Source organism: Panulirus ornatus, chromosome 35 (genome assembly GCF_036320965.1).
Source record: "Panulirus ornatus isolate Po-2019 chromosome 35, ASM3632096v1, whole genome shotgun sequence".
In the NCBI taxonomy this organism is placed as follows: Eukaryota; Metazoa; Arthropoda; class Malacostraca; order Decapoda; family Palinuridae; genus Panulirus; species Panulirus ornatus.
In genome coordinates, this window is record NC_092258.1 from 3,771,304 (window position 1) to 3,788,345 (window position 17,042).

At 46.1% G+C, this 17,042-nt stretch overlaps 1 long non-coding RNA gene across 1 annotated transcript in view; it reads right to left on the bottom strand.

The window, feature by feature from the left end:
* The window catches only part of LOC139760040 (uncharacterized), a 70,974-nt gene that overhangs the window by 1,966 nt on the left and 51,966 nt on the right, over positions 1-17,042 (bottom strand). The gene's annotated exons all lie outside the window — the stretch shown is intronic.

Below are 17,042 nucleotides of genomic sequence, written 5' to 3' on the forward strand. Positions count from 1 at the left end.
GTGAGATGACAAAGAAGGGAACAGTGAAGAGTGAGGCGGCATCACAGAAAATGAACGTCAGAACAGGCCATGGCTGAAGGAGTGGGAAGGTCAGTGATGTAAAAAATAATAGTTTTTCGAAAAATTCAGAGCTTACAACTTGAGATTCAGCAAGAAACACAATAGAAAAGATGCAAAGAAGTAAGTGCAATACTCACACACACACACACACACACACACACACACACACACACACACACACACACACACACACACACATCGTAGCGGTTGGGGGGAATGTTAAGAAGCGGGCGGAGGGGGAGGGTGAAGAAGGAAGGAGGCTCTGGAGGGAGGGAGGGAGGGAGGGAGATGTTGTTGACCATCCGCCGGGATTAAACCACTCCGCCTGAGACCTAATTGACCCAGGGAGAAGGATTAAGGGGTGACACAGCTAAGGGGATTAGGGGTGACACAGCTGAAGGGGGGAAGGGGGGGGTTTGGGATGATAAACTGAAGGAAATTTATGAGTAATGTCGATAAGAAGAAAGATGAGATGAAAGAGATTTTTAAAAAGGACCAATATGAGGTGAAAGCTTTAGCTTTATACTGGTGATAGAACTGTGATGGGGGGGGGGGGGAGTAACACAGCTAAGGGGTGATCACGGGTGACAGCAAGGGGATGTTACATGTTACAACGACGGATGTCACACTGTTACAACAGGTTACACGGCTGAGTTGAAAGGGAGGATTAGCAGCGACACAGCAGTGCAAGATTCACGTGAGTTACGGTTAAGACAGAGTGATGGGTGGCACAGCTAACACTGAAGAGAGCGGGAGTGAACAGCCAAGACTTCAGCTAAGAAACTTGCACGGGGGTGATAAAACTGAGAGAGACCATGGGTGATATACCATGTGAGAAGGATACTTGGTAAAGCTAACACTCCAGCTATAACTGTAGTGAACAAGAGGGGCGAAACTCTATGTCTGGGGAAGAATGATGCTGTTGAGGCGCTGCTGGGGAAAAGGAGAACAATAGAGCTAAGACTAGAGAGAGTAAGAATAGATCTTTTGTATGAGCGGAGGAATAAGAGTAAATGATTTATGAAAAGAAGCAGACCACACGGTGATAAATGTACGACTCAAGTATCACCGAATAACTGATAAATAAGAGAAGGAAGGAGTCACAACAAGTAACTGAAGGGAAGAAAGATGATCATATTTTGATAAAATACTCGTTCGCCGTTTCCAACGGCCTCATCTGATTGCATCCATCCTCTAGCTGTTATGTAACAATGCACCGAAACCAGGGTCTACCATCCAAAGTTAAGCCACAGAGACTCATTTACGATTTGCCTTTACATGCCGTGGCTCAGCCCACACGTCGTCCCTCATATACCAAAAGGTATGAATTCATTCTATCCCGTGCACGCCTTTCACCCTCCTAAATGTTCAGGCCACGAAAGCTGAAAGCCTGTTTCTCTCCATCCTTCCACCTTCTCGGCCTTCTTCCCCCATGCTCCTTCCAAATCTGACACTCGGATCGTCTTTAGAGTTCCATAAAAAGAGGGTTAAGCTCTTCACCTGTGTGAGTGCAGACGGTGTGAATGAGAGACGTGGTTAAAGACTGGAGGAAGAAGCGAGACAGACGCATATGACCGGAGGATTTAACTGCTACAGACTGATAACTGGAGAGACTAAATGTCAAAGAAAATATGATTGGAAAGGAGAGAGAGAGAGCGAGTGTCTCAGTATGTATGAGTGGAGGAGGTTTTACGGAACTGATATACCTGGTGGGTTATGAGTGTCACTAATACTAGAGGTAGGGAAGCAGATGTCACACACGTAGAACGCAAGAGGGGAAAAGCGGTAGTGAGAATGAAAGAGCCAAAAGCGGGAAATAGATGTAGTTAAAGTGCGCGAAGAAGCTAGAGTTACAGAGTGTAATAAAGAGCTTCAGAGGCGATAGAAAGAGGAAAATGGTAAATAAAGAAACAGGCTGGAAAATGAATGTAGAAGCGAATCACAGATAACATAGGATAACGAGATATGACTGATAAGGGGCAGTGAGCTCACCTAGAGGGACATCATCATCTTCTGAAACTTTTGATTACGACGATAAGACCCTTGAGTACGACAGTACGGACCTTAAGGACGGCGGTATGACCCTTAGGTATGAAGGCGTGACCTTTGGCCTCACCCTTAAGAGTCAGGTCAAAGGCTATATAGGCCATCATTCAGTCGTGCTCAAGAGTCGCACCGTTGTGTTCAGGGATCAGGGAAACGACAGCCCAGTGCGCCACGGGACACGACACGTTCCCGAAACACAACACAACGCAACACACACACACACACACACACACACACACACACACGCACAAAGCTGTGTCAGCACACATAACCCGTTGCAACACATCCACACCACAGTTTTTCCCCCCAGTATGTCGATGTAACACAAATTACAATAGACCTTACAATATATATACACACACACATATGGCGCTCTGGTATCACCAGCAAGCAACATCAAAGCAACTTGCGTTACGCCAGAAACAATGGAGGACGGACGGTAAAACACACTGGTTGCAAGATCTCGTAGTAGGCTCTCTCTCTCTCTCTCTCTCTCTCTCTCTCTCTCTCTCTCTCTCTCTCTCTCTCTCTCTCTCTCTCCTTTATTACTCCTCTCTTTCACTCTTCAAAACACACACACACATATTCCCTCCCTCATCCAACTCTATCGGTCCTCTTACACTCACACACTCGCACACTCGCTTCACATTTCGCACCACACACACACACACACACACACACACACACACACACACACACACACACACACACACACGTTCTCCATTTGATTCGCCAAGAAAACTCCTTTTCCACTCTGGGAGTCTTCATGTAGCCAAGACTTTGCCTCGTGTTACAAAGGCTTCATGCATTCTGCATTGTCCACGTCTGCGGTATTTTCCCCTCAGCTTTTACCACGAACTCGTCTGTGTGTGTGTGTGTGTGTGTGTGTGTGTGTGTGTGTGTGTGTGTGTGTGTGTGTGTGTGTGTGTGTGTGTGACTACTTCAGAAGGCAAAAGTATTACGCTGAAGGAAAACGAAAAAAAAAAAACGAAAGACAAAGCGGAGACAGTAACTTCCAAATGTAATTCCACTTGGCACGCCATCCAAGATAGCATTTTCCATCAGTCCATGATAGCAACCTTGACTATCTCAACACATTCACGTTCAACGAGCGATGCTCTTTTTGACTTTCCATGTTCTAACTCGTATCAAGAACACCATTCTGTTTATAGGTGCCCTCCTGGTCCTGCTAGATGCTATATCTACGACATTAACGTTATTCTGTTTTTTCTCATCAGGACGAGGACCCTGTGGGGTTCCTGGGGCCCTCCTGTCACCTCCTCCTGTATCCTTGTATTGTGCCCAATGTATGCCCTACGTTTGCCTCCACCTAAACCCCCCCTGGTAAATATGCTATTCACCCAAACCATCACAGTGACATTCTATCTATCATTGCACAAACAATATCTTTAAAAACAACAACAATAATAATAGTAGTAGTAGTAGTAGTAGTAGTAATGATAACAATAGTAATAATAATAATAATAATAATGATGATAATAATAATAGGAGTTTTCGCTCAAATTCTCTTTCGTATCCCCATCCAGGACAGCAGATTTACATCTTCCACAACATCTAAGGAACAGATTACGAACAGACTTTCACGTCTCAGACTTACAAGAGTGCATATTCAAAATATACACTTTCAGAAGCCTACTCTCTGAATTAAGACTTCAGTACACGCTTCTAGCCTACACATATACACCTCCATTCAGTGTCTCTCAGAAGAAAGAAAATAATGATAAATGCACCTCGTCCAGACCAACATGCTGTCGTACGCTGGCTCAAGGTCGCTTCCAGAGGCCTGGAAAGGGAGGCCATTAGTGCACCGAGGGCGTGTAAGGTCTTTGGATTATCTTGAAAACATGAAGAAGGTGTTCAAGACTTGTCGGTTGTTGGTTACCACTCGACGTTGAACGTTCAACCTTCGAGACCGCGGCAGTCGTAGGCCTCAAGTTCCCCTCCAGCAAACCAAGAGAAGGTCTGGAACCTGATCAGTTCGTCGACGGGGAGAAAACCTTTCCGTGTTGCACACACAAGACTTCTAACGCGACGAACCTGAGAGAAACATCCTGCTGGTGAAAATCTCCCCCTAACTAGATTGTACGTACAGCTTTTTCGTAAATGGATTATGAAGATCAGATGAAACTGATGGTAGACAATAGACGCCAGAGATTCGAGAGTCAAAGAGCTCTCTCTCTCGCTCTCTCTCTCTCTCTCTCTCTCTCTCTCTCTCTCTCTCTCTCTCTCTCTCTCTCTCTCTCTCTCTCCAAAGCGGCACATGATACCAATAAATCCGGCATTTATCGAGCTCTTGTCCTCATGAGGAAGTGTTCAGCTTATCACCAAACGACGGCGACTCGATGCTGGCAAGTTAAGGAACCATGTGACATTTCCAGATGTAGTACTACAGTCGCGGTCAGCAGTCAACACGACTGATGATCGAAGCTGTGCGGAGAGGCCTCTTCTCGCCTAGGCGGAGGCAAAGCCTGGAATACGCCTGGGTCGAAGCTGCTCCGCGCCCTCTGACTCGTGAGGCGCGGAGGAGAGCATTGGGATATATGTACCCCTGACGAACGTTATACCGAGCCTACTGTTTAGACGGGTCGAGAGACAGGGACCTCGCTTGCTTTAGGCGAGTATCTGGACTAGAGTCCGTGACTGCACCTTGACCTAGAGTGGCAAGAGCACTTCTTTCTGCAGAGAGAGAGAGAGAAGAGGGAGAAAGAATGCACGACGCTCCAGTCCTTCAGCATACGGTTACGACCACTTGAACGCGGCGCTACGAACCTTTCAGCGCACGGGTACGACTCTTGGGTCATGCGAAGACTCGACAGTTGGCTGGCTGTTTGAACTTTAGGCCTATCAGAAGCCAGGGTTCATTAAGGTCGACTACGACAAGCCACACTACATCCACCAACCGGGGAAAAAATCTCTCACGCCTCACCCATGACGACGCCATCTCTGGCCTGACCTTGAAGGATGTCTTATATCCTCGTCCGTCGCGACTGGTGCTCTCACGCGTGCGCAGTTGTAAGAAGAAATGTAAAGAAGTACTACGACAGCACAAGAGGAGTGGAAAAATGGAATAACCAATATCGTGATACTATGAATGCTGACGTTATACAAAGGTTGGAAAAGTTATATATGACAGTTGTAGTACTTCAAGAGATGGAATCCCTCGAGGGTACAACCCCCTCCCCATGCAGTAGAAACAGGTAAATACATATATATACACGTGTGTGTGTGTGTGTGTGTGTGTGTGTGTGTGTGTGTGTGTGTGTGTGTGTGTGTGTGTGTGTGTGTGTGTACACAAACTGTTTAATTCCTATAATAAACAGAGTGATTCAGAAAAGCCTTGCCCAAGAAGCTTTCCCCGCTTGAGAATACTATTACAATATCAACTGTAGCCATGGAGTAAGATGACACTAAAGACTAAAATAACATCCGAGCGGCCAGGCCAGCTGCCCTATGAATAATGAAACCTTAAACTTTAAGCCACGCATGAGGACAAATCTGAGGACATTTAAGATGAACCGTGGCTCCTTACGCTCCGGTTGTTTGAAATCACGAATAAAGTCGAAGAACAAGAAAACATAGAGAAAACTATGATGCCAGAGTTGTCCAACGCCACAGCAATGTTACTGATGTGTCTTTCCCATCCTTATAACGGGACAGATAACTAAGCAATCCAAGCAAAAACAAGAGCAGTTTATTAAGTTCAGTTCTATCTTTATTTATGATAAGGATTTCACGTTACATATACTGGACGGGTCGGCCCACGTAAGAGCCTGATCACCTACGTTACTTCGGTGTTACATGCAGGACCTGGACCCATAACTTGGCCTTCCCAGGAAAGAGATGGGGATGCAGCCACGGTGGATCTAGGAGATAAGATAGTCGGGTCAGCTATCTAACACTCCCAGGCTGGTGTTCTTACCATTCACTTATCTTTCCCCACGACTAATGATGTCTCATATGGGGGGGGGGAACACCATTGCCATGACTCAGCTCAAATGGTGATATGAGGGGGGTAGCTCTTGAAGGTGGAAGAGGCAAGTGACGGATAAAAATGAGCTGGGAAGATACACTTCTTCTGTGTGGTTCTTTGAGAAACAATTACGATTGAAGCCACCAAAAAAATTCTCATAGAAACAGTTCTCAAAGTCACCAATAATTTTTTTTTTTTCTTTTTTTCACGAAGAGCTTTACAGAAGAACTCACCTGGAATATAATAACTGGAATTTTCTGGGGAACTGGAAACGTAAAACCGACGCCCTACATCTGAAGGCAATATAGGCATTAGATGATAAAATCTAATATTTACCACTGGGGGGAAAGAGATTTGTAAAAGGTGAATCCCTACAAGACTGGAGAGGGGGAGGGAGACTGAATTCCTACAAGTGGAGGGTTGGGAAAGCTGAATCCTGTAGGACACTGGGAGGCAGCTGCAGTCGGCGGGAGAACCTGGTCGCTCGCTACAGGATATTACATATATATATATATATATATATATATATATATATATATATATATATATATATATATATATATATATATATATATATACGTAGGTTGGTTCCTGCAGAATGCGCCATGCGACCGCTGGAAGGACGAACGATTTGAATCATTATGCTGTTCTCGAGGGCTTTTTCTTTCATTCTTTATATCTAATCGTTGTATACTTTACGGAACTGAAGGCAGCGATTTCAGGTTTAACTCTACTGAAAGGAGAGTCCTGTAGCGAGAAAGGATATCCTGCCTTGATCGATACAGGGCGTGTTCCGTGCGTTCAACACGACACCAACAGGTGTTAAAATACAAGAAAAAAGGAAGGATGAATAGCGCGATCGGGATATTTCTTCCGTAATCTAACCTAACCTAAGAGAATTTAACCAAATCTAAGCCAATTTAGCCCAACAGAATTAAATCTAAGCTAACCTAACCTAACATAATCTAGGCTAACCTAACGTAACATGACCTGACCATATGTAGTCTATCCTAAACTTACACACGTTTATGGAGGAACATCTCGATTGCGCTTAACGGAACCGTACAACTACTTCGGAAAAAAAAGGAGGAACTCTTCATGCCTCTTATCATTACCACCTGAGATGCTTACTTTCGCCTCTCGCGTATCGCTCGATGACCTCTTCAGGACTCTCTCTCTCTCTCTCTCTCTCTCTCTCTCACGACTGATACAGAGGGACCTCCTTCACTGTACTACTACCTCCTGGAGAACGCAACTCATCATCATCTTTTATCAGCGTCAAGATGCTACGTCCACGCCAGCAGGAAAATCTTTCAACATCTTCCTCGGGTCGTTAAGAATAATTCTGAAACCACAGACAATCTCCCTGTATACTTGACCCATAATATGAGTATGTATATGTACGTTCACATGCACGTTTATACTTCTTTATCTATGAATATGTATGTATGTATAAATACAAGCTCAGAATTACGTAAGGTCATATACATATCTATCGATGTATAAGTATTTACGTACACCTAATTTCATATATAGTTACAGACTTATCTATTCATACTTATATATCTATGTAATTACCTATCTGTGCAGTATGGGATATGCAGTAGTAGTAGTAGAAGTAGTGTAGTAGTAGCAGTAGTAGTAGTAATAGAAGTAGTAGTAGTAGTAGTAGTAGTAGTAGTAGTAGTAGTAGTAGTAGTAGGAGTAGTAGTAGTAGTAGAAGCAGTTGTAGTAGTAGTAGTAGTGGCAGGGGTCCGGGCTGAGCCAGGCCGTGGACGTCACCGTCGTGGATACGAGCTGTCAGCGTGACAGGCAGTTATGTGGCACTCTCGTGGTGTCTGTGACGCCTCTGGCACTCACTTGGGTGAGAATGATCTCGTAAATGACGCCACACACTGACGCATGGTCGCTGCTGGCTGGGGCCCCACGCGAATGTAGACCTCCTTCCCCGTATATATATATATATATATATATATATATATATACCAAGCAAGCAAATGTGCCCAAACAGTTTTAATCTTACGACAGCGAGGTCTTCACGGGAGGACCCCACATTGCATCGCGACCCGTTACCGGAGCTGGTAAGAAACTTAGGGAAACTTCTTCTCCCCAACTTGGGATCCTCCCCAGCGGCCTGATCGTTTAGGGACATACCACTCCGTTACGACTCGACATTAGAATCCCAGAACGACGGAGCCAATCGCTGAACGTGAAGATCAAGGAGGGTGGAGGCGGAGAGGAGGGGCGGGGGCATGACAGTGGGATAAACACCGCAGTGGCCAACATCCGTAACTGACTCTTCCGTTCCAACATCAACTCTAGCTGTGGGGGTGTTGAGGGGGGGAGGACAGGGAGTTGGTTCGGAACACGACCTGCTGCTTTCCAAAGCCCGTTAATGGTTCTTGTCCGCCTTAACGCGAGTCTATGACATTTATTGTCCTGACACTCGCGCTTTGGAATCCTTCATAGGTTTTGCATCGTGGAAAATTTTCCGAGTTCTACACCTCAAATAATGAGGACCAGAGGAGTCTATTTCATGAATGTGCTACCACAGCTTCTATGTGGAGGGTTCAATTTTTCAATCCTTTCTTTTCTGACGGCACCAGCGTAACTGTTTCTGGTAGATATTTCCAAAATATAAGCCTTTAACTGATCTGATTCTTCATTACGGTTCGTACTAACTCATTACTCAGTCAAACAACCTAGTCTGTAATCGAAAATGATCATCCCCTGCTTCCTCAATGGGATTCTCAATGGCGCAGCTGCAAGAGACACGAAGCCAAGAAGTGCCTCAAAGTGCCTCAAGCCCACAAGCACTTCATGCTCATCCATCTGCAAAAATGTGGATGACAGGTCGACCAGACACACCGGCACACCAACGACTAGAGAAACGCCTCACGCTGGTTGAGCCAAAACGTTTTGATAGATGTAGTCAACCTCTTCAACGGCCTTACTAACAACGTCTGACCGTCGCATCCCCGACGAAACTCGATCGCCAGTCTTCCTTCACCAACCCCTCGTCACCTTTCAGCTTCCTGTGACATCAAAGGCTGGCAGTCACTCCTCACTGAGGAGGCTAAAAGAATGTCTCCTGACGTCTTACCGAGACGCCACCTCCCCACGAGTCTCACCTCTCGGCCTTTAAGCTTTCGGATGACTTGACCCCTTGACATCACCACCACTACCACCACCACCACCACGGCGGCGACGGCACTTTACCACAACCTCCTCGCCTGGGGGAGGGGGGGCCGTCTTCCTCGCTCTAATAAGCGGAAGACTTCCGTTAGCTCGGACCCATCGCGGTCCTGGGGAGATTCTGCTGCTGCAGGAAACAGGACGCCAACATCTTAGACCCCAGTACAACCCCCTCGCAAGGGTCATTTTTTTCCTCCCGTGTGAAGAACAGTTACACGAGGATTGGCCGTTATGCTTTCTCCTTTCCTCCTACAGCGATGCTCTGGAATCCTCTCCCTTTTCTCGTCTTTTTCTGCACCCAAATATAACCTTTCCATCTTTAAGATTTTGAAATACAAACATCTGAGGAGTTCAAATTAATCCCCGAAAAGGCTTCGACTTGGGGCGTAATAATTCCCCTGCCATGTTAGCCACCATATACAAAAGGAAAATCCAACCAAAGACGACGACAAACATCCAGCAGACGGCACTTAACACCTCTTTCAAACGACACAAACACACATCTAAATAACAAACGACACATAAAAGAAAAAAAAAGGATACCAACAAAAATCTAATAGACAACACCAAAAAACACGTAACAACAAACGACACCTTAAAAGAATCAAGTAAAAACGACACCAACACAACATCTTAACAGACGAAGACACCGAGAAACGACAGCAACATCTCCCAAGGCACGACAGAGGCGCCTGGACCAATAATATCCAGCACCATTACCTTCTCTATTCATCGCCTTTCCAACGTGTTTTAGAATTCCTTTGACTAATCACGAGCGCCCGCCAGATAAAGTCCTCGTTGGCGAAGAAAAGAGGCATTCTGAACTCTGATCACCGCATTCACCATGGATCGAAAAAAAAGAAAATACTCCCGACACCCACTGCTGCCTTCGATGTTCCAACGTGATGGAAAGAGAGAGAGGAGAGAGAGAGAGAGAGAGAGAGAGAGAGAGAGAGAGAGAGAGAGAGAGAGAGAGAGAGAGAGAGAGTGGTAGGGAAGCAGAGGAGTGGTGATGATGGGTGTTGGCGATGGAGGAGGAGGGTGTGTGTGTGGCACCATGATGTGTGGTGACGGTAAAGGGGCGAGCGATAGTGTGTGGGTGTTGTGTCGGTAGTGATGATGGTGAAGGGAAGGTAAGGAGGTACGTCTTCCGTGAAGGGGGTGACGGTGAGGATGTAGAAGACGACTGTGGGTTGTTCCTTGAATGTGATGACTGACGGTCAAGTGGTGACTAGAGGCAAAGAGGGCGATGATGATGACGTGGTGTGTGTGTGTGTGTGAGGGTGTGGATGTGGTTATGGAGATGCGATGATAGTGGTGATAATGGTGATGGTTGTGACGATAAGGAGAAGCAGGGTGACTTGACTGCAGGTGTGGCGTGTGGTGATGACAGGCAGCTGAGTGTGGGTAAGATCATGACGACAGTAACGATATAACGGTAAGGTACTTCATGGGTTGGTTTGAACGAGCGGCTGGAAATGATAATGGTGATAAGGATGACAACAATAGGTAGATCAGGAATGGTGTAAACCACAATGTAGGGTGAAGAAGATGATGATACACAAGAGGTATTAGTCATACCACACGAGTCTTGGCACACAACGAACTCGTCCAATAGGTGTTGGCCACCAGCTTCTTCATGTAGCACACATGGCTAAATTCACGGCCAAGTTCGTCCAGCTTTTACGCAGTGAGGAAGGTCGATCAAGAAGCTGTTGCTTCATCATCGCGACTCCCTGAGGGCGACTGCGCGACCCCATGAGTATGAGCGCGAGACGAGACGACCCTCGAGTAAGACGGAACGACGAGGATCCTTGAACACGACAGTCCGACCGTAGAGTATGAGAACGACGGACCGACGTCCCTTGAGTTAAGACGGGACGAAGACCCTTAAGGGCGACGCTTACGACCACTGGGTATGATGGCTTGGGCCGCGTGTGTCAGCAGATTCCCTCAGCACATCAGCAGGTTTTCTCAGCACCACCAGCAGTTGTTTTCTCAGCATGAGAGCAGATCCTCCTCGTCACCTCACCACCTCCGTGACACGAGGAGGAGCAGCAGAGTTATAAGAAGAGAGGCCCCCACGGCTCCCGGGTGACGGAGGGAGCAGCGGCGACGGCAGAGGGAGGAGCAGTTGACCGGGGAGAACCCATCAGAGGCGATTCTCCAACGCGGCGCCTCACAGCTCGGGCGAAGTATCCCCTTTAAAATGTCACATTTTTTCTTTTTTCGTAAGACCATCGAGGACGATATTTTAGTGTGGGAGTGACGACTTAAGTCAACGTCGTTGTCGTCCCTTGCCCAGTCCGGTGCGCCTCCGTCCCTACACCCCACAAGTAAGGTGGGCGTTTTAGTATTCGATGTTATAAGGCTTCTACAGGCGACTGAAGGATTACTGTTTACGATACTTCAGTGTTTATATATATTTCAGTATATCGTCTTTAAAAACCCTCATGTAGGAAAATGATAATTAAGAAGGAAAATACTCCATACACCCTCAAAAAGCACTGCATTTTCTCCGGATGATGAGATAACTTCGACATATTTTTCACGTACGGTGAACCCTCACTTCGGAGATATTCTTACGTTTGCCCACCCTTGCCTTGTACCCCCTGCTCTTGCCACCACTGGCGCTGCTGGCAGCTAACACCAACCCTAGCAGTGGCAGCTGGGTGGCTGGAGACGGGTCGGAAACCCACCGCTGGAAGACTGGCATACCAATCAGACAACCTTTTTCCTTCGCAAGGATAAAAATCTCAGTCTCGCTTGCGCCTCACCGTGAAATCTCAAGTGAATGATTGGTATAGTCCGGACGAGTGTACTCGATTGGTAAGGGCCAAAGTAATGCAAACTAGAGATTTTCATCGGTATTATACGAACCGTCCGAACTAGAGATTTTTTTTTTTCTTCTTAATCGGATTTATACGAACCTGTCCGAACTTCGACTGTTTTTTTGACGGACATACTCTGAATTTAGAGTTCTGAGCTGGCATGTTCTGAATTAAAAGATTGCCATGATCATAATCTAATACGAGTTTTGGACTGGTACCAGAACTTAAGCTCTGGATTGGTGGGAATCCAAACTACAGTTTTACACTTGGCTACTCTCGTTGTTATATTAACAAAGTTACCATTATCGAAGGTGAGATTAAAAGAAGGCAGTCCTTACGATAATCCCCCAGTTAGTGGTAGTAAATGATTCCTTACCATTCAAAAATGAAGTGGTTCAAAAACACCACAAATAAAACAAAAAAAAAAAAACCCTGGTGGTAATAGCAAGACGGAGACACATGCACCAAAATCATATCGTAACCAAATATACGCAGCGAAAATAAGCCGGGGAGGCGCCAGTGGGGAAAGGATTAGCTATTTTGCTTGCTAATCCGACTCCACAATCCAGACCAGAGGCCAGTGGAACTGTTCCACAATTTTCTCGAATAAGCGGGGAAGAAACATACTCCATCACACCAGATGATATATATATATATATATATATATATATATATATATATATATATATATATATATATATATATATATATATATATATATATATAATGACGGGGACGAGCGAGATGAACCGGGTAAAAAAAGATTTCACAGGTTAAGAAATTCAGTACAGATCAACGAGGAAAATCCGAGAATTAGCGATTGTACGGATAAGCAAAGTAGGTGGTGCCGATCCCGGAGGGGCCGAGAAGGCTTGGCCAGTCCATCGAAGCCGAAAGGGGGGGAGGATTAATGCGGCCCGCTTTTAAAATAACCTCCTCGAGTGTGAAGACTTAGCATTAAGCAGTAATTACAGCCGCTATCTCTGCTCTTCATCTCCGGCCTCACTTTTGATGCCGGCAACGCCGCACACGAGAGAGCGAGGGGGAGGGGGAGAGAGAAAAAAAAAAAAACCGGGGAAAAAAATTGGTAAGGATCAGGTGACGACGACGCCCTTGGGTGTGGGGGGAAGGGGGAGGGGGAGGGGGGTGTCGTCGGACGTCGTGGCTGCTTGCGCAGGAGATGGAAGACGAGGCAGAGCTGAGCCGAAACCAGGACCTCCACCACGGCTGACATCATCATCATCATCACCAACACATCGCCATGTGTGAGCTCTGAGCTTCCTATCTGCTCGGGACATCTGTCCTGGGTGACGCCACTCGTCCTCCAATGAGCATCTGACGTCGACGAAGTAAAAGTGGCCTGAGGAGGACGTAATACAGTGGTGGGATGTAATTCCTTCCATACTTTCATTCTTTCATCTGTGGAGGTTCTTAATCACTTGTGATAAGCGTCGCGCCGGTACCCTCATTAACCAACTGAGGTAATCAAATAGTAATCACTTATAAGGACACGTGATTTGTGAGGAATCAACACATAACTAATTTCCAGGAGCTTTAAGGTACTACAGAAGAACGTCTGATTTACCTTACAGTGCACCACAACCCAACCACCCTCACTTGGTAGATAGATATTCACACGAAACGTCGACTTTCTGAGAAGCGAACCACGAGCTAGATCGCACAACGGATATCTCATGTCCAATAGTGTGTCTGGAAGTGTGGAGAGGGACACACTAGACGCTGGAGTGGACAGTCGAATGGTATGCCTTTGAGAAGTGCGCAAGGAACAGGATGGACCACAAGTAATCCTCGCTGGTATGCCTGAGAGCCTAATTCAAGACGATGGTCGTGTACCCCGGGGGGACATATGATGATGGGAGGAGGGTAGAGATCATTACGTACGAATGGAAAACTATAAGTGATAAACCGGTCAGCTCTCCCTAAAGAAAGGGTCTTCAAGGCAGATCACGGGGGATCTACATGTGAGGGACTACTACTTTTTCTGACGACTTGAGGGCTTGGCTTATCTATCTCAAAAAATGTGTATATACATATCTACTTCAGAGACAACTAATCAACTGTCCTTACACCATACACATGATCTAAACGGTCGGTGTAGCAAGATTCTTAAACCGAACACCTTTAACTCTCAAATCCCACATTTTGTGGAAACACTGACAAACGACTTGATGAAACCCCCAGTCGTGTGACTCAATTACGGAAAATAGCTCTCCCATTTTTCCCCCCCCTCTCTCTCTCTCTCCTGGAGTCATCAGCGAGACGCCTTATACACGTGAAAGGACCATTACGACAATCGTGTCATTGAGTCTACTGATCAGGAACGCTTCAGTACATGCCAAAACAAACGTACACAGCAGCCTCGAACCCTGGCGTCTAGACAGCTCTCCTGTCTCATGAGCGAGGAGGAGGAGAATCAGGAGGAGGAGGGTGGGCAAGAACAGAGCTATATACGAACCTTTCCATCCCTGGGATCACTCCAATACGCCATACTTATGGGTGTCTCGCCTGTATGGTTAGGTATTGTATATCTCTTTCATGTCACTTGTCGGAACTAATGACGGGGTACTCCAAGGGTATATTTCACACGTCTTTGGTCCCTGCCTGATCCACCACATGTCTGAATCACTCGGTCTCTTGAAGGAGAAGGAGGCGGAGGAGGAGGAGGGGCGGCGACAGTGGTGCGGGGTGACGAGCCAAGGGGACAGAGGGCATCTCAGTCCGGGATAAGGGAGAGGAAAGATGGGAAAGACTGACGAAAATGGGAGGCAGGGAGAGGAGGGTGAGAAATATGAGGTTAAGGTAGAAGCAAGTGAGGAGTGAGGAGACAAGACTCAAAGACAAAGAAAGGGAGGGTAAGAGGAGGGGATAAAAAGCAGGTCATAAGAAGATATAAACAGAAGAAAGAAGAAGAGGCTAAGGAGAGAGGATGTATAATGAGCATGGAAGTTGAAAGACACAAAAAGAGTAAGTGACGAAGAAAGGAGCGAAGAGGATGGGAAGAAAATAAGAGAGAAGACAGCAAAGGTTAAAGGGAAGAAGGGAAGGGAAAGGAGAGGAACACAATGATGCAAGTTGGTGAGACGAGAGGAGCTGGGTGGTTACAGGGGTCAAACTAAGGGGGTAAAGAGGGGTCACAGTGGGCTGTGGGTCGGTACTGGGGGGTCATTTCTTTGGGGGGGGGGGGGAGCGAGGCTGAGAGGTCAGAGTTGATGGTGGGAGGGCAAAGAGGGGGTTAAGACTATTAGGGACATATGGGTAGAAGTAGGTGGTTAGAAGGTGTAGATTGAGGGTGGCCAGAGAGGGTAGTGGGAGGACAGGAGGACCAGACTAGAAGGGTTAGAAGGAGTGGGTGAGTGGCGATGGTGGTATAAGGTGGACGAAGCAGGAGGGGAGGGAGGGAGGGGGGATGGAAGATGATGACGGGGGTTAGGCAAGTGTTAGATAACTGATCATGTTAATGAGTTACTAACGCGGAGCTTTGTCATCAGCCCACGCCCACACACACACACACACACACACACACACACACACACACACACACGTCCACGCCCAACAAACTCTTCACGAAAAGGTCAACTAAATGTCTGCCAATCATCGTCTGTCTTTCTGATAAATGGCAAATGTATTCCCTTCGTGGCTTACAACTTTCTCCACAGTCAGCTGAAGAGGCTTTGTCCGTAATTTCTTTGACAATACAGTAATCTCATAACTTTGACATATAATTCATAATCTATTTTCTTTTCCAATTTTTTTTTAAACGTCTATGAAAAATACATTCATTCTGTTTTGGTAAATGTCAAACCTTTGGTTAAATCGTGTCCCTCTTCTTCAACAACAAATACAAACTGGACTTTAAAGAAGATATATATTAAAGTTGCGACGGATTAAGAGGAAACATGAATTTACGTAAACGTCATCAAAGGAGAGGAATGACCCTCAAACAGGGTACCTAACTAATGACTATTTGTAGAAAGGGACATCAGTTATTCAGAGATTTTCAGCATTCTTCTGTTGTCTTTGTGTAAAACATTCACCATCTTTACTTGCAGTTCTGTGTGTGTGTGTGTGTGTGTGTGTGTGTGTGTGTGTGTGTGTGTGTGTGTGTGTTTCATTAACCTATTTGTAAATACCTATTCATACTTGCGGGTTGTTAGTGTAATGACTTATTTGTTGCAGGTAGTTACACACATAGAGTACATAACACAGGGCCCCATGAGTGTAAAACTCTCTTCTCGTAAAGTGTGTGTGTGTGTGTGTGTGTGTGTGCGTGTGCGTGTGATTACCCATCTGTACAGTACGGAAGGGAGTTCAATACTCGAGGCGCCTCATAAGAGCGTAATCACCTGTTTGTACTGTATGGGGAGGGAGCTTTATACTAGTGGAGCCCTAATGTCTTAGACCTCCTCCATCATATGATACTTCTAAACTCGCATGTCCTTCCTACAGTCACAATCTAAGCACCTGATCAGCTCCATTCACTGAAGAGATCTATAAAATCAAACTTCTTTATATATTTCCGAACAAATGTCTCGCTCATGATGGCCACTTTCTGTTTTCTTTCTGCAATCATTCGAAGAACAATTCACTGCTGACGTCACTACACTCGTTTAAAACCTTAACGACGAGTTGGTTCCATCACGACTTCAGGAAAGACAATACTTGGAAATCTATTCCTGGAAGCGACGACTCTGGTGTTGGTTCCAGAGCAACGCATCGTGGCCACTAGCGATGATGGTGGAGGTGGTGTTGGTGATCATGGCACGACCCACACTCAAACTTAAGATCACTGAAGATCATCTCGAGCTCCGAGGATCAACCCCACACAGGCCGGAGACTGATGTGATCTTCCACTATACGTAACACGATACAGAAGCGATGTCCAGGCATCTTGAAAACTT